Source organism: Myotis brandtii, unplaced genomic scaffold (assembly GCF_000412655.1).
Source record: "Myotis brandtii unplaced genomic scaffold, ASM41265v1 scaffold606, whole genome shotgun sequence".
In the NCBI taxonomy this organism is placed as follows: domain Eukaryota; kingdom Metazoa; phylum Chordata; class Mammalia; order Chiroptera; family Vespertilionidae; genus Myotis; species Myotis brandtii.
In genome coordinates, this window is record NW_005370297.1 from 443,615 (window position 1) to 463,001 (window position 19,387).

Sequence of the window (19,387 nt, forward strand, 5' to 3'; positions counted from 1 at the left end):
TATATCAATGCTGCCAGCACTCATCTCTGGGATGAGAGTATTGATAATGTTAATTAAGCAAGGGAGCCATTAGACTGAGGCGTCCCTAGTGCTATGGTGGCTCATAAGAAACCAAAACCTAAGACTGTAAATGTAAATACTCCAGATTCCAAAATCCAAACCCTAAGGACAACCAGTCATAAACAGCCAACTAGGCTTTAAGTTAGAGCCAATCAAATAATTTCTTTGCTTCCGAGTTTTCTCTATAAAATCTTCCCCCTGGCTCCTGTTATGGGAGAGCTTCTCACCTCTTTAGGTTTGGCGCTGCCTCATTCTAATTAATTTTTGCTCAAATAAACTCGCAAAATTTTAACTAAGCCTGTTTATCTTTTAACAATAATTATTTCAGATACTTCAAGGTTTGTTATCTGTATTCTTTAATTCTTCAATTTGTGAACATTTTACTACTTTCCAAAACTTAAGACACTTTCTGTAAATCACCCCCATAGTCCACAAAATAGTGAAACTGAAATATGAATGCAGACTTTTCTGGCTTTGGGAGTCAGCTCTTAACTACTATACTCTAGTTCATATATGTAAGTCATAACTCTAAATTCACTATCACAAAGTTCAATTCTTTATTGCAAAACTGTGGACATCAAGGACAACAGGTTAAATACCAGATGTCTGTCAGCTTGGTTTAATGAGAAATTCATATCACAGTACTTTTCACTTCCAAAATTTTGAAGATAAAAGACTCGCTATAGCTTTCTATATTGTTAGATTTGAATATAATTCTTATGAGATTAAAAAGAATGGCATCTTCAGTATAATCTTTACCCTATATAATTAGAAACAAAGACATAGGATTTCAATCTTTCCCATTTCCACCTCCCAACCACACCCCTTCTTCTTTTCTCTCCCTCCTTTATTTCCTTTCCACCCCTCCTCCTTTCACTTCCACACCACAAATTGTGCAAAGAGAGGAAGCTGACAGATATTAATTCCTTGGAACTGAATAGCCACAGTGGAACAAAGGCTAGAGCAATATTGGCAAAAAGGACTGGGAATGGTTAGAGACCAATAACTCATGAATAACAAGTCTGCATAAACAGTTTTAATGACTATTCTAATGGTTTAATGGATGGCACTTTAATAGGATTTCTAGTACAATCCTGAAAGCTTGTCTTCCATAAACCTGTCATTAACAAAGAACTGGACTGCTTCACCACATAACCATAGTCTACTGAACTGAATACACAAAAAATTATAGCAGTTGTCATCGTATATTACTATACTCATCACAAGTATTTTGTTAACTATTGTGAGAGAGACAGCTACATGCTCAAAATGTAGGTTGCCACTGAAAGAGGCGTATTTCTACTAAGAGGATTCAGTAGAAATTATACAAAATACAACAGGAAGCTCACAATTGTAATGGGTATGAAGCCAACAGTAAAAACAGTAACTGGGATACAAACACATACGTGTGTAAACATGAAAACTTGAAATATTCACTGGTGTTGTCTTTGAAATAAAATATGTAATTCCTTGGGTAAATAGTTATGGATCCCTACAGCACTGATCCCACATTTGTCTCATATTATTTTATTCTTCTTATTTCCTGTACTGACTTAAAGTTCTTGAAAGTCAGAATTGCCAAGCTGTGTTTCTCAGTGTGCACACCAAATCAATATATTTGTTGCATTGGTTATAATCAGCCCTAGTGGATAAGCCTAAATTCTAGCCATTGGCTGTTTTTTTCTCTATCCATGTCAGAGGTCCTCAATTCTGACTTTTCCCATTGGAATACCTCTTGTCTGGAGAGCACTTTCTTATATCCTTTTTGTTTGTCTAAATCCTACCTTGTTTTCAAGGTTCAGCTCAACTCCCGCTGTCCCACTCCACCCTTGCCTGGAGAGCTCTCCCACACACTTCCACATGCGCCTCCCGCCATGCATTATTTTAATGTACCCTTTTATTTGATAATTCTTTCTGTTGTTTGTATGAAACACCTCTATTATTTAATATTTTAAAAATTACACTTTATATTCAATATTATTTTATCTTAGTTTCAGGTGTACTACATAGTTGTTAGACAATCATATACTTTACAAAGTGATCCCCCAGATACCTCCATTTGGTAATTCTCAATTCCCCAACTCTATTGTAAGTTCCCGAACAAAATATTGTCTACAATATAACTTTGTAGTCTGTGGGCTTGCTCAGTACAGGTGCAAGTAAAAATATTGATGCCATTTTTAACAATATCAGATTTTTGTCTGAATTTCTGTGCAAGTCTTTTGAAATTGAGCTATTATTATTATTATTATTATTATTGTTGTTGTTGTTATTATTTTGCAATTGCACTGCTACCTCCTGATTTAGAATTCTGAGTTTAAACACGTATCCAAAGATTTTGAACCTGAAGGTAACAGACTACCTTCCCCATCAATGCCGACTGCTATAAATTCACAGACTTTATAGCAATCTCTACTGATTATCAAGACTACTGAAAAAGCCCGTTGCTGAAGCTAAAGTTCATTAAAGTTGTACAAAATGAACAGGAAAAAATAACCTTTCTCAGATCCAATTTTGGAAACAAATATGAATAGCCTTCCTAGGGGGATGTGTATATATCTATTTATAAGAAATGTTACTGTAAAATTGACTCATTTTTTTAAAAAAAAGAAAGTATTATCAATCAAGCCATTCAACAAACATAAGCATAATTTTATGCTAGAAAAGAAAAAGAACTATATTTAAGTTCATTTAAAATATTTCTTGATTATTAAAGAAAAACATTAGATTATAGGCTCTGCTCTTTATTACACAACATACGTCTTATTTAGTCCACTTTGAAGGTACACTTTGATAATTTAACAAGATGGCAAACAAAACACAAAGAGGCTAAACAATCTTATAAATAGTAATAGGAGTAAAGTAATAAACATAAAAAAAACATTTTCTAACCAATGGGGTCTTTTTTACCAATAGGGACATAAAAATACAAATAGGTTACCTCAGACAATGAATTATAAGGGAAGAAGAGAAAGAGATATATATTATACTTGATCAACTTCTATTTCTTTCTGTTGGCACATATTTCATCCAGTTAGGGAAATCTTGGTTGATATTACAACATAAAATATTATGCTTGATAACTTCTCCCAAAGTTTAGAGAAACATTAAGATGTTCTGCCATGGAAACATAATAAAGAACAAATGTGGTTCCTTAACCTTATTTGACATACATTAAAATAACAGAATCTGAGAAGGAAAATATGAGTTTTCTCCACATGGGGCCAAAAAGCTAAGAGTTTGAAGCATTTATTTTTCTGTCCAAGAAATTAGCAAAGATAGAGTCTGAAGAACAGACTTTTAGATAACTGCTAGCACTCTAACTGGATTTCTAAAGCCCTGAATTTATTGAATGTTAGAAAAATAATCCAACAACACGTCACCTTTCACATGGTGGATATAACATAGAAAAAATACTAGTCGTATTACATTGGAGGAAAACTCATCACTGCATGGTATTGGAATCCCTACAAACATCCAGTTATTGCAGCTTTGGTCTAAAGTTTGGCTAAACTCTGAAGGAATCCTTAGTCTCAGAGTTCAAGCAAGAATTATGTATTATTCATTTTTGTACCCCCAGAGTCTAGAAGGGTACCTGGCACATAGTAAGAACCCAGTAAATGTCTGTTGCAGGACACAAACTGAATACAAAGCTGGAAAAGGAACAAAGACCTTTAAAGAAACAGGCATTCCTGTTTTTGGACATTTTTTTAGAGGCAGCCAATATATTTAGAATTGGTCTCCCATTGTTCTCAAGGAGATTTGGAAGAAATGAGCAGCTTTGTTTCACGGACTTCATTTGTTTATTCCCTAACGAAAATTATAATCCTTGGTCTGTGGCATCACAATTGGTTGCTGTGGGAATGATTACAGATCAAAAACAAAAAGATTATATCCCTTTTCAAGAGCAAATGAGTAGCAAGAGCAGATGAAGTCTTAAGGAAACAAAGATGTTCTTTTCATGCAAATATTTTTATGATAAAACTATAGAGAGACAAATACGGAAACTACCACTCTTTGTGAAATTTGCTGGCAGATTTCTAGCTTTGAGGAAAGAGGCCATCTCCCCCCAGAGTTGGCCTTGAGACGGGAATACTCCAGGTCACTTTTCTTTACAGACACTGGCAGAGGAGAAAAAGTGAGTTCTGCAACCAGCATCCTTATGCTGCTGTATGTTAGGCAGGGGACTGAACGTCCTCCCTGTCTGTACACCAATCACTGCCCGGGAGGTAGATCTTCCCACACTATCCTGACAATGCATTGCCCAAGGGAGGTCCACTAAGGAAAGCCAACGGTGGATCCTCCACCCAGACAGAGGACCACTGCCCATGTAGTTGCTGCTCCTCTGTCCGCACAGGACATTTGCTGCAGGACAGTAATAGTATAACCCAACGTGCCATCTTTATTCATGACCTGATAAGTGGTACCCATCCTGATAACACATGATTATGCTTGGAAAGTGGTAGATAGCTACAAAGAGCAAACACGTTTCCTGTTTCATTTTTTAAAAAACCGATTCCTGTATTCCCTGCAGAAATATTTACCATGCTAGTCACAGGGATACTCCAATAAGATACATTCCCTACCCTAAGGAAGCTTTCATTCTAGGGGAAGATAGACAAGTAAAACTCTAAAGACTGCAATCCCATGCACTACCATGGATTCAGCCACAGCACAGGGTAGATCACATCTGCCATGTCCACAGGGACAGGCTCCTGCCTCACCCTAATGTTGGCCTTCTGTGCTCATGCTTCCTTCAGACTCTGACACTGACCATTTTTAAAGGACTCCACAGTGCCCACAGCTCCCTCCACGCCACGAGGTGTTTAAAAACAATGCTCACAAAGGAAAGATAAATCTTCACTAAAACGTGGGGGAGGGGGGAGCTTAGTGGTTTCCTTGACTTTTTATAATATAGGTGTTTAAAAACAATGCCCACAAAGGAAAGATAAATCTTCACTAAAACGTGTGTGTGGGGGGGAGCTTAGTGGTTTCCTTGACTTTTTATAATATACCCATTTAATAGTCAAATATAAAGTATACCCACTAAATTGTACACTTTAAAATGGTGAATTTTATAATAAATATTTTATATCTCAATAAGTGTTAAAGAAAAATATATAAAATATACCATGCAAATTTATTTTTTTGCCTTAAACCATTTTGTTCTTTCAATAATCAAAAATCACCTCTTATCATAATCCTTGATAACTATCTAAATTCCTAGTACTGTTTATGAGGGTTCTCATATAGAAAGCAAAACTTCTGTCTTTCCAGTTACCCCGTCTTTAAAATGTGTTACTGATACTGTTGTAATTAACTGAATAACACGAAAGGAACAAAGGGAAGGCTATATATTACAGGCATGTCATTTGGACGGCCTCACCAGGAAGGTAAAGCTTTCCACTCTCCAGGGAGCCACCTATCTATTCCCCACAGATCGCTGGGGGAAGAGACTGGACATGTAGAACAGGCACATGCCCAGTGAAGTTGGGGTAATGTCTGGAAGGTATCTGCCTATTAGTCCCAACTGGGAACAGGTCATTGCTCAGAATGAGTGTGGCCACTGCGAGAGTGCAAAATGTGGGATATTTAATCCCCTCAACAAAGAAATTCACTCTCTTGGTTCCCCTTATGCTCTTGGGACTCTGATTGCTCAAGGAGCGCTCTCCGGTATTCACCCACGTGGCCCACAGCCATGTGGACCCCCACATATGATGGACAACTGGACTGCTGCCATCCTGATGCTGGACTGGACCCAGTCCCAGCACAGAAAGAAACTCTGGGGTTTGCCTCTACTGAAACCCCAGCTATACTTCTTCTATGACTGGACTAAGGGAAATGGGACTTTGGAAACCCAGGAATGTCATTTCATGAAAATAAAGTTTGCTACCCACCTCATTCTCCCATGAGGGCCTCCAGAAATCCTTATTCCAGGGGTGCCACAGGAACCCTCACTAGCAACAGAGAAAGGACACCTATGCTTTTCTCCTATAACATGACTACAGTTTTATTTCCGAAAACCTTTCTCCTTATTCATTAGTTTCCATTTACTGAGGGGGCCTACCTAGAAAACATCGGCTGTTGCATAATGTTAGATGTGAAGCTGGCTGAGTCCACATCCCTAAAGCTCCTTGAATTTGTCTTCTCTGCATTAAAACAACATGGATGCACTAGATTGGAAGACTTTAGGGCAGTGATGGCGAACCTTTTGAGCTCGGCGTGTCAGCATTTTGAAAAACCCTAACTTAACTCTGGTGCCGTGTCACATATAGAAATCTTTTGATATTTGCAACCATAGTAAAACAAAGACATATATTTTTGATGTTTATTTTATATATTTAAATGCCATTTAACAAAGAAAAATCAACCAATAAAATGAGTTCGCGTGTCACCTCTGACACACGTGTCATAGGTTCGCCATCACTTCTTTAGGAAGCCTCAAATATAACTCCACAGTAGACACTTTATAGTAACTTGTCAAACCTCTGAAATGTTAGGAAATTTTTAAATTATTTTGAAGATAATGGAAGAATCCTTGAGCTGTGACAGAAAGGATCAATATGGAAGGAATAGAAAAGGCACAAAAAAGGAAATCAATGCCCAGTTGCATGGCAACACCCACCAACTCCAAAGCTTAGACTGAAAATGTTTATTCTCCTCGTGTTTCTCCACTGATGAGGAGGAGGTCGGTTCATTACTGTGGGGAGAAAAGGATCCAAGTTCTCCTACATTTGCTGATGCAGCACCCTAACTCCTCTTAATACAGAGGGAGGCAGCATTTCACTGTTCATTAACTATGCTAATTACGGTTTCTCAATCACTTCAGCCTTGTCTGCACTCCCGAGTTATACAACACCAACAGGAGAGATCAAACCTAGGAGGGTTCCTCAATCAGTCCTTCCAAGGGTGGGGGTAGGGACATCACCACAATGAGAAAACAAAGAGGGGTACCTGGCATCAGAAAGCATCTCACCTTTGCAACATCTGCTTTTAATCATGCTTTATAATAATGAGACAAACAGAATCAGAGAGAGGATTTATGAAGGTCAAGCAGTGAAATCACCAGTATGATGCCAACCTTCTGTCTCCTCAAACCAGCTTAGGAAGTTATGTGCCACTTGACATACTGTTCACTTTAACAGAAATAAAAGCTGGAGCTAAAGCAAAAACAATAACAACAATAAACCCCGAAGTGAATGAAAATGAATATAAATAGGCAATGAGTTTGCACACCCCTACCATCTTGAAATATGGCAAAGTTCTGCTTATGAAGTAATGGCTCCATCTTTTTAAGTCATTTAGCCCCTTTTATACGACATTAACTTGCAGAAACTTAAGAGAGGATTTTGCATTTATAAAAAAAAAAGCCTTTAAAAATCTTAAGGGTAAATGTCACTTTATATCATTTTAATAGATTTCCAAAGCTTCATTTATTGTAGTGAATGAGTTCTTCTTTCATCATGAGTCTTATGTAAATGAAGTTGGAATTCCACTGGTGATATGTGGAGAGATGGGCATTTTGCCAGTATGTGTCTTCCACTTTTTTTAATTGTCAGGACTACACAAGTAGGTAGACTCTAGTCCAGGGGTGGGAAACTTTTTGACTCGAGGGCCACAATGGGTTCTTAAACTGGACCGGAGGGCCGGAACAAAAGCATGGATGGAGTGTTTGTGTGAACTAATATAAATTCAAAGTAAACATCATTACATAAAAGGGTACGGTCTTTTTTTTTTTTAGTTTTATTCATTTCAAACAGGCCGGATCCGGCCCGCGGGCCGTAGTTTGCCCACGGCTGCTCTAGTCTATAGTTTAAAGTGTCAAGACCTGAACAGGTCAATACTAGCTATTTTCTGAGAGTTAAGACTGGGTCTTTATACCTCCCAATCCTTCAAACATTTGCTTCTGCTTCCTCTCTCCATTTTATGTTCCCACTGAGTTGGTCAAAATCAGAAGAAAAACGCAGTCACTATTGAGGTCAGATCATGACCCTGACACCAAGCCATGGGAGTCATATCCTAGCTCTGCCCCTTTCTAGCTGTATGACTAGTTGGACAAGTTACTTAACTTTCCTGTGGGTCAGTTCAGTAGCCTCTTCTGTAACATGGGGATACTAACAGTACTTACTTGGAAGGACTGGTTGAGAAAATAAACGTAATATACTGTGAAGAGTACCTGGCACAAGATAAGAACTATGTAAATGTTTGCTATCATTATCAGACCTGCAAAGGTTTCTCTAGACTGTGAAGTCCTATAGAAAAGCTAGCTATTATTATTAGCATGATAATAAAAGGTTATGCAGTTTAGTACCAAAGAAGAAGGTATGAAGAAACATTCTGAAAACTGGCAGGAAGGAGTGGGGAGGGGGAGGGAGGGATAGGGAGAAGGGAGAGAGGGGAGAGGGAATAGAGAATGGGAGGAGTGGGAGGTGAGGAAAGGAAGAATGAATGAATTCAAGGATCTCCATGAGATGGAGTTTGGATGACTGATAAATGCCCAGCATTAAGGAATCTTACTCGGCAAGTGAGCAATAATGCAGTTCGGATTATGCTGCATGCATCAACTTCTTAGTTAAAGCCAATTACTCCAATTGCTGCATCTCTGATGACTAGATGTTTCCCACGGCATTGCTACATCCACAAGTCATGTAACATCTAAATGCTCACATCCTTCTCTTCGACCTTCTCTGTACTCTGGGACGTGGTGGGGTGTGTCCAACAATTACTTTTCAAATAGAATGACAAACTGTTTAGCCACAGTAAAACAAAACAAAACAAAATAAAACAAAAACATGGCAAGTAATATTGCCAGTACCATTTATTAAATTTGAAAAGAAGTGCATAAATAAGTAAAGGCATCCCAGGTATGTAGGGCAGCAGCAGGCTCTCCTTGCCCCAATCCCTTGTTGCAGCATTGTTACGATTCTGCCCATAAACTATCGTCACAAGTCACATAAACATAGATGCATTCATTTGGTCCTGGGGTTCCTGCAGCTTTAGAAGAAGCCAGAAAACATCTGCAGGCCTTGAGAGTATTTTTGAGACTATCTAGTGCAGATTCCTTAGCATGTTGTCACAACCGTTAAGGGTGTAGTCACCTTAACCACTTCACCTCTCAGTAAAATGACCCTGGCTTTGCAGTGACAGGTACAGACCAGACTGGGTCCCCCATAAGAGCCATTTCCTTATCTCCACGTCTTCCTATGTGCATCTCCCTTGCCCCACAGTTTTGCATTTCTAGCAAGTTTCAGTGGCTCTTCAACTCAGATGTTCTCTGAGAGGCCTCTCTGCAGTATGGCTCCTTCTTAAATGACCCCTCCCCACACCAATCATGTTCTGATAATTATTGGCTCTTTTTCTATTTTTCCTATAGATGCTATGGACCCATCTAGAGCAGAGGTTATTCCTTGATCAGTTTCTCTTCTCCAGTAAATGTCAAGCAGATGAAGAAGGCATTTGATTGGTTCCTCTTATAAATAAGGAAAGAGATCAGGGGAGGTAAACTATTTGTCCAGGGGCATTAAAATCCATATTGGAGGGCAGGTTCTACTCACCAGGGACAAGGATTATTTTCTGGACATTAATATGGATTTAATTACCAGAAATTCCATTACATATAAAATATGGAAAGAAGTTTGCAGGCATCATAACCACCCTCCATCTTCATCACCCCTTGACCTTCTCTTAATTGGTTTCATAGAGCTCCTTTTTGGAAGAAGGAGGATATGTTTTAGAAGATAAAATGACTTGTGAGAAAAGTTCAGTGTTATTAAGTGACTAACCGGTAGGTCATGAGTATTCAAGTTCAGAGCATTGAGGGCCACTTGCATTTACTGTGTGCTTGCTTCGTACAGAAAGGCAAGAGGCCAGGTGCTGAATCTATATTCTTCTTCATAACAACCTCATGAGTAGGTGCTAATATTTTCAACTTTAATAAGAGAACCAAAGCTACTCAAGGGCAAATACCTGGTTCAGGGTCAAGCAGCACAGCTACTAATTGGCCCAGTCAAAATATAAGGCTTGTTTTCCCCGACTTCAGATCTCTCTTGGGCGTCTGCTATTGCATCCCTCTCAATGTACACTTATCACTCTGGCCCCCCCAAAATCCTAATTTCATTTTAAAATAAAAATAAAACTCAAAAAGTGGTCACTTTCTAAATTCTGACTATCATCTCTTTGAAGTTGAAAGCTTACTTTGGAACTAGAGACACTTCAAGATTAATTGTTTCCTGAGAGCCTCGCGCTCCACGTGGGAACAGGTGGAAAGACAATTTGGACAATGTCCAGTGATGGTCAAGGGCCAATTAGTTATAATGAACTTGTATGAGAACAAGGACTTAGAAACAGAAAACCAAAGTTATACGAGATTCCTCCAGGGCCAGATGACTCCAAGAAGAAAAAATACAAAAAAAATAAAAGGCTCACATCACATATGAAATATATAGGATTTAACGCCAGTAAGGAGGATTTTTTAGGTTGAAAAGTAGATACAAGAACAAACATTAAAAAGTCCAAATAAAAATCAGCTTTAGAAATTAAGAATTTGGTTGAAGTTTGATCTCTAATCACTACACAAGTTCAGAAAGAATAAAAGACTATGAACACAGATACCCACACCCTGTTCTTGGATGCAATGCTAGGGTGAGCCGCTGTGTTTTTGTGTCCGACTAGATTTGTTGACAAGATGCAGAATGCCAGGCAGCTGGGAAGGGGCTCTCTGCACCTTTATATTTTACTTGATGAGGCTGGTCTTTAACTACGAAGAAAGCAGCTTCTCAAATTGCCAAGTGGCAGGCCCATCTCTCCTATAAAAACTACACTGGGAGATTAGTCAGTAGGTGCCTTTGAGTTAAATCGGAGGCATCTGCATTAAAACGTATTGACTTCTTTACTGTTGAAAGATAATAACAGTCTATTTTCTCAGAGAAAAGGGCCTGAAAATAAGGCTTCACTGCTGATAAGTCAGGTGGCATGTGGACCAAGGAAAGCTGCTCTTTTTACAAAAAGACACTCTTTGTTCTGTTTGCTTCTGGTGTTGGTACTAGGAATTTTGATTACAACAAAGAGCTTCTGTGAACTGTAAATTTAGTTAGAAATCGATCCAGACACACACTTGGCTTAGTCATCAGTGCTGAGCTTGCTGCCAGGTGGCCACTGGCAAACAGAGACAGCATAACACCTGATCAGGGGGATGCTATATTTGAACACAGAAAATAATTAGAATAAGAGAAAGGGCAACAGAGTAAGTGCTAATTGCATTGTTTTAAACTAGCAAAGTTTTTTTTCTTATATTTTTTGTTATTACTACTAACTTTTTTAAAGTAATTTCAGCAAAGCCCTAGGGGTTTCACCAATGACAGGGATGAGAAGATACCAGGGTTTCACTGATTCAAAGACATACATATTTTTCGCAGTTTAACCATCTCTATAAAATTGATGGCATCTATTTGATGAAATAAATAATAGCTACTAAGACAACTGAGCATTTGTATTATGGACTCTGCTAAGAATTTTATATGTATTTATTTTAAATTACCTATGAGGCAAGCACTATGATTGCTTCCTTTGGAGAGGCGAAGAAATGACAATACAGAGAGCTTCAGTGATTTGCTTAAGGTCACACGGCTTGAGCCAGTGGCCAAATTTAGGCAGTGTAAGTCCAGGTCCATGCACCTAGCCACTGAGCCATTGTTAGCTAAATGAGCAGATATCCCCGAGTGGCAGGTGGGCTTGGACCCAATCTGAAGCTATGTTCCTCAGGAAGTGGGTAATGACTTCCCTACCTGCACCCCCAATCCTAGAGTATCAGGAGACTCCACTTTGGAAAAGTAAATTTAGCCGTTCAGTATCCCCCTAAGGGAGTCAATTTGGTTTATACAGCTCAGATATACAAAGGTTGTTACTACTTTTTTATTTCATGAATTCACTCATTTTTCTCATTCCATTATATAAAACACCATAATTTGTTCAAAGTTAAAAAACTTTTCTATCTTTTGTGGCTCATGTGTCAAAGATATTAAAAAAATGGAGGCTTTTCCCTCATCTATTGTATTCTTCAACTTTGCATAAGAGATGAAAATAGATCTCTGTCATCCTCCACTTGCTTACTTTAGGAAGATGGAGGAGCCACTTCCAAAAATAATCTAGTAATTCAAATGTGGCAAACACACAAAACAAGTCAGGGGTAGGTGTGTGTGTGTGTGTGTGTGTGTGTGTAGTTTTTTGTTTGTGTCTGTGTAATGCCCTAATGAATAGTCACCCTCATGAGTTAACACATAAATTATAAATGAATTGAAAGCAGATATAACAAGTGGTTTTACATTATGAAAGCTTGCAGGTTTACAAAGCATGTAGCAATGAAAAGCTATCTGTGTACGAATGTACTTTGGCGCACATGGTCAAATACACCAGGAGTCCTTTCCTAGGGAAAATAGAAATGTTTTCTTTGTGGTCATTGCTTTGATGACAGACAACTGTTTGCCTTCTATGGGAAAATACAACGCTTACCATTGGGAATGAGGAAATGTCTATGGAGAAAATAAATGCATTCTTAGCATGTCATAGGAAAACCACCGGGTGTTCCAAGGGATAGTCATGCCATGCAAATAGATAAGAATGACATTTTCACAGAAACTTTTGATATAAATATTATTCTAGTTGGAGACTCAGTTTTCTAGACTCTATCAACAGTAAAAGATATAGGTCTCTAGAGCAGGTCAATGAAGGCACACTGTTCTTCTCATGACAAGAGGGAATAAATTTGTGACCTGGTTCAACCACATACTAGGTAAGTCACCCTGGGCAAGTCACTCTTTTCTTAACCTCTTGTTCCTGACCTCTAAGATGTGATGATTCAGCTCTGAGGTCTATTCCAACTCTAAACATTTAAAATATGATCTAAGCAATAACTGTAAATGTCTCTATATGTCTTGGTACTGTCTCAATATATTTCATTATTCACGAATAATATATCTTTACCTCTCTCACCAGAGTGTTGTGAATACCCTAGCTTAATAGACAAAGGGGCCACATACATGGTGTTATTAAAAGAGAAGGACAGGACTCTGATATCTGAAAAGTTCCAGATAAGAAGCTCTCTACCACCTGACAGGCACGAGGCGTGAAAGCATTGCCGTGAGTACAGTAAGAAGCTCTCAGCACATCTGGATACTAACTGGTGGAGGGCATGTGAGCGCTGAGATCGAATATCACACAACTCCAGGATGGCAGCAAAGATGTTGGGACTGGACTTTGTGATGGGAACAGAATACGTCCAGCTTTCTGTGAGCCAGTTTCCTGCCCCTCTCCGATCACCACAGAAAAGACTGCTCTTCAGAGTAGTTATACTATGCATGTTTGAGATATTACTACTAAAAGAGTTCATAACAAATTTGAAGCCAGATGTTTGACAAGTATTCGTGACTGTGCAATGTCATGGCAGGATGGACTGTGTTTAAAGGATAATCTGTAAGTCAGCCATTAGGAATCTGGAAGAAAATTTGCTCTTGGAACTGTTTGAAAGGGGAGTTATTTTCTCCACCTACACCACAAAATGTATAAAATCTAATAACGTACCTGAAATAGATGATGTGATCTAAGGGACTATTTCCATGGGAAACTGTACCTTGAAAAACAAACTGGGAGCTAGTTTCACATGTTCTCTAACTGTAAATTTTCTTGATAGTGACCACCAGGCAACCATTGTGTCAGGGTCTTGACCAATGGGGTGGAGTGAGTCCATAGGTCAACAGTGTATTAACCCTATGTCTAGAAAATAAGGAACTTGTCCACATAACTGAGGGAGAAGGTTGCTTTTGTCTCATTCACTCGCATTACAAAAGACAGGTGTGCCAATGTGCAGAAGTCAGTGTATCTCTACTTGTAACAGTGCTATTTGCACACTTGTAGGTAATTTGAGCATGTGTGTTCCTAAACTAAGAACTGCTTTATAATCCCCTAATTTTTCTTCCTCCCCCCAGGCTCTCCTTCTCTCTTTCCATTATATACATCGATGACAAATTACCTTCCTAAGAAACCACTTTGTAAGTATGCTCTGTATTCTCATCATACTCTGAAAAACCTTTTATCATAGGATTGATTTTATTGCAATTTTTCATTGAAATGCTTTGTTCAATGAAAGGGTAAATTACTTGAGGATAGCTATTGTAGGAACTTAATAAATACTTTATTAATTTATTAAGACTACATGATACTCTATTAATAACTTAGTATAATTATCTCTCTACAAAAATCTTTCTTTGGCACACTATATAAAAATAGTTTAAACTTTTAGCTACAATTTATTGAGCCCCTTAATATATGTAAATACATACCTATAGATGTATAAACCATACACACACACACACACACACACACACACACACACACACACATCACATGTGTTTCCTGGAATTTATACACATATGCACACATATTCCATATTCCCTAATTCTCATAGCAACACACATTATGCATGAGAAACATTCATAGGAATATAAAACCATGTGAGCCTACACCATACACTGTGTTCAATTCAAAATACAATCTGTCTGGGTATAAATCCCATGTCCTATCTAACACTGTCCCTCCCCCTCTCCCACACTGGTGAGTCTGGCACTGAAAGCTCATTACAATTCTTGGCCTTTATTGTCCAAATTCATTTCACCCAACTTCCCACCATAAACAATTTTCTCCATCATCACAAGCCTACTTACAATGCAGACACACATTCAGTAGGTATAGGACAGTGCCCTGAATTCTGCATTCCCAGCAAGCTCCCAGGAGATACCAATGCTTTTGGTCTGTAGTTCATACTTTGAAGAGGAAAGTAACACAGATTTCTTTTCCTGCTTACCTTTGACCCTTCCCTTGACAAAATGCTCCTCACTCCTTTTCTTTCTAGTTCCATGAATGGTACCACTTTTTCTTCAATACCTTCCCCAGTTCTTCATCACTCTCTGACCTTTACTAATGCCCAGCAGGATTCCATTAGTATTTAGGACTAGCTCCTTGTTTTGCTTCATCTTATTTTTTATGTTGATCTATTTTGGCCTACTAGACATCCTGGAAGAACATGTTTCTTATAACTGCTATATCCCTTCCACACTTAGCATAGTGCTTTCCTGTGGTAATATGTGGATCACTGTCAGTTCGTCCTTCCAGTTCAGAGCCTCTCTCCAATCCAAGGAAGGGGCCAGATCTAGATGGGTGCGCTGTCAGCAGGGGTGTCCTAATGTGTGTCTCCACAACAAATGAGTGAGTTGGAATTCAGAGTTTGTTCTCAGGCGTTTGGAATTGGACTGGCAAGAAAAAATGTTGTCTCTTCTTTGGAGGGGACCTCTATGTGAATAAAAGTATTTTCTGAACCATATTTTATATATGCGAATGAGAGAAGCAAGAAACAGGAGGAAAAATGAAGCTAGCCCAGAGAAACACAAAGGTGAGAGTTCCAGAGATGATGACCAGAAATCTCAACAGTCTTCTAGGTCCTGATAACAGTTCTTAAAGCACCCTTGTACTGTTGGCCTTATTAAAAATAAATTTACAATAAGTAATTTATAATTAAAATGAACTCCCCTTTGTTCTCCCTAATGCAAATTATGGACTGTAGTTACTTACAACCAATCTAATATAAATAGGATTTATGTATATAATGTTAATAATAACAATGCTAACTGTGATGCCTGTCAAATGAATCTCACATACTGGCTCATCAGCCATCTCAGTAAATGGTGAAATCAAGATTGGAGGGTCATGTTCTGTAATACATTATCCTAAACCAATGATGGTTCTCAAACTGAAGTCCTCAGATTACCTACACCAAAGTCACCTGAAGTACTCTTTCAAAATGGATATTCCCAGTGAGAAGTTAGTTCCAAACTGTATATCTAATAAGGAGTTACTAACCAAAATATATAACGAACTCATACAACTCAATAGCAAATAACCAAACAATTTGATTTAAAAATGGGCAAAGGAACTGAATAGACATTTTTCCAAAGAAGGCACACAAATGGCCAACAGGCCCAAGGAAAGATGCTCAACATCACTAATATCTGGGAAAGGCAAAACAAAAGCACAATGAGATAGCACACCAGTTAGACAGGCTGCCATCAAAAAGACAAGAAATAAGAACTGGCAAGGATGTGAAGAACAGGAAACCCTTGAGCACTGTTGGTGGGAATATAAATTGGTGCTGTCCTTATGAAAAATAGTATAGATGTTTCTCTAAAAATTAAAATGGAGCTACTGTATGATTTAGTAATCCACTTCTGGGTATATAACCAAAGAAAACAACATCACTATCTTGAAAAGATATTGTACCTCCATGCCTACTACAGCATTATTTATAATAGCTTAGCCATGGAAACAACCTAATGTGTATTGCTGGATGAACAGATCAAAACAGTATGGTATATATACAATGAAATTATTCAGTCATAAAAAGTAGGAAATTCTGCCACTTACCACACATGAATGGACTATGTGGACATTATGCTAAATATAATAATCCAGACAAAGAAAGATACATATTGTATGACCTCACATACATGTGCAATGTAGAAAAACACAAAAAACTGAACTCACAGAAACAGAAAACAGAAGGGTGGTTGCCAGAAGCAGGGGGTTAGAGGTGTGGGACATGGGTAAAGGTGGTCAAACATATGAAATTTCTTTTACAAGATAAGTAAGTCCTGGGATGTAATGGACACTATGATGAAAAGCGTTAACAATACTATATTGTATATGTGAAAATTGCTGAGAAAGATTTTAACAGTTCTCATCACAAGAAAAAAATGGTAATGATGTAAATTGATATATATTAAACTTACTGTACTAATCATTTGCAATATATACATATGGCCAATCATTATGTTGTATATCCTAAACAAATACAATTTTATATGTCAATTATGTTTCAATAAAACTGGGGAAAAATAAATAAAATGGATGTTCCTGGCTACCACAGCTGACCTACTGAATGAGCATTTCAAGCACTGGGAACAGAAATCAGTTTTAATTAGGTTTCCAGATGTCCATGGGCATTAGCAAAGACTTTGTTTAGCAAGACTTATACATAGTATTCTGAATAAGTCTGAAAATTCACCACCTAAAGCATTGACTTTGACAGGGACACCAACTTTAAGGAGGACTTTATTCCCTGCATTCAATATGCCATCCTCAAATTCGGGCTGCTTAAATTCCAGTAGAATTTTGTAGTCTCATATCACAAAATGAAAACCCAAAGTATTCGTAAAGACCTTCAAGATGCAGTTATACTAAAGTCTCAGGTCCCTTCTTCCAGCTGTTGTTGTATCCAAAGTCTGAGCCAGTTTTCTTGACAGTAAAGCAATTCTCTCACATGATCTAATAATGCTGTTCTACCATTTCAACCCACTTCCTCCTATTCTAACTTCGGATCAGTGCTAACAGCTTTCGTACCTTTAATCTGTTTTAGTCTTAGGAAAACAAATCTAGCTTCATGCATCTTGAGAGGTCAGAGTAAACATTAATCTATAGTGATTCTGACAAAATAATGAGATGTTTGAAAGTAATGTGACTTGTCTTTCCTTCAGTTTCTTCATTGAAAATCAGTAAAGAAATGTATTCATACTTATTTGGGTAATAATATGTAACTTTTTTTCAAAGTGTTGCTCTGTGACCTAAAATATTATGCAGAAGCCTTTATCCTATTATCCCAGATGAACACAACACTTAAGTATCTCCTTCATGGCTGTTAAAGCACAGTAGACTCAATTCTTGCCCAGGGAGCTTTAATCACAGATCATGGTCATGACAAAGGGTAGAGTCAGTGTAAGCTATCATGGCAATGGCTACTGGGGGAGTTTTTAAAGGGAGCATTGCCAGCATGCGGTTCGCATAACTACTTTCAAGGAGCACTTCTGATCTAACGGCTAAATGAGTATCATTACAGGATATTTACATGTAGCATTTCTGGAGAATTTCAATGTAAAGACCAGCGATTGTAGTCAGTGCACACAACTGAAATTGCTTGAGTGATGCAAATATTGTCAATAGTTTTTTTTGTTTGTTTTTAAAAAAATACATTTTATTGATTTTTTGCAGAGAGGAAGGGAGAGGGATAGAGAGTTAGAAACATCAATGAGAGAGAAAGATTGATCAGCTGCCTTCTGCACACCTCCCACTGGGGATGTGCCCGCAGCCAAGGTACATGCCCTTGACCGGAATCGAACCTGGGACCTTTCAGTCCGCAGGCCGACGCTCTATCCACTGAGCCAAACCAGTTAGGGCAATAGTTTTAAAGTGATATTGATAGCGAATTAGTGGCTTATTAACGGGGTAAGCTATTAAATTTTAATTTTTATGGCTCATTATGATATTCATAATTGCAAATAAAGTATTACAGGGGAACCATGAAGAAAATCACATAGCAAAGCAATGAGAAGAATCCTGATAATGATAAAGAGCAGGTTGCAAAGGAGAAAGACTTCTGGTTGGTGAAAACTGATACTTCACTAAGTTTATATGCTGCCCCAGGTGGCATTCTTCATTTTTTTTTTTTGCGTTAAACTCAATTTTCAGCCTTAATCAAAATCTACAGAAACTGCTTTAAAGAATACTACATTAAGTTTAAAAGAGCCATTATGGCCGAGAGGAAGAACAAGGGAAAAATAAGGGGACCATTTGGTAAAATAAGACATTTCATAATCCAAGGTGAGTTTCATAAAATTGAAAATGTTCTCCTGAATACTTGGAACAGAATTAAAAAAAAATGATTTAAACAATGAGCACAAACAAACAAACAAAAACTACCCCAAAACAAATAAACATTAAAAAACTCAAACAAAACGAACAAACAAAAAATCGGACAAAATTCCTTTTGTGTTCTATGAAATATTTGACAAAGATGTTGGAGGAGTCTAATTGAATAAAAGGCTATCCAGCTCTCCAGTGTGGAAGTGCAAGGGGCTAGCTACAGTTATGTTTTGCTTAGCCAGTACAGTAATTTAAAGTAATCAAAAGTGAAAGAGTTGAAGACTTTAGAAAGTTCATGCAAATATCCAGATTGCCACAGGCCTCACTACTCCTCATTCTCTTACACGGAGCTTCTTCCTATGTTAATAGCCCTCTTGCCACATGAGGCTGGGGCTCCCGTTAGAGGTTGTCACCACATGTGAGAGGACAGATTGTTAGAGTTGGTAGGGAAGGACAGAACATCTTGTCCAACATCCTCACTTAAGGTTAATGCAACAGAAACCAGGAGAGGTAACAGAGATGTGTTTCAAGATGCTAAGTCATCAGTAGAAACTTTCTGGTAGAATTTGGGCTGCTCAGGCACTCAACA

The 19,387-nt window shown here is 38.0% G+C and overlaps 1 protein-coding gene across 19 annotated transcripts in view; it reads right to left on the minus strand.

Moving 5' to 3' along the window:
- The window catches only part of PTPRD (protein tyrosine phosphatase, receptor type, D), an 865,179-nt gene that overhangs the window by 92,978 nt on the left and 752,814 nt on the right, over positions 1-19,387 (minus strand). The gene's annotated exons all lie outside the window — the stretch shown is intronic.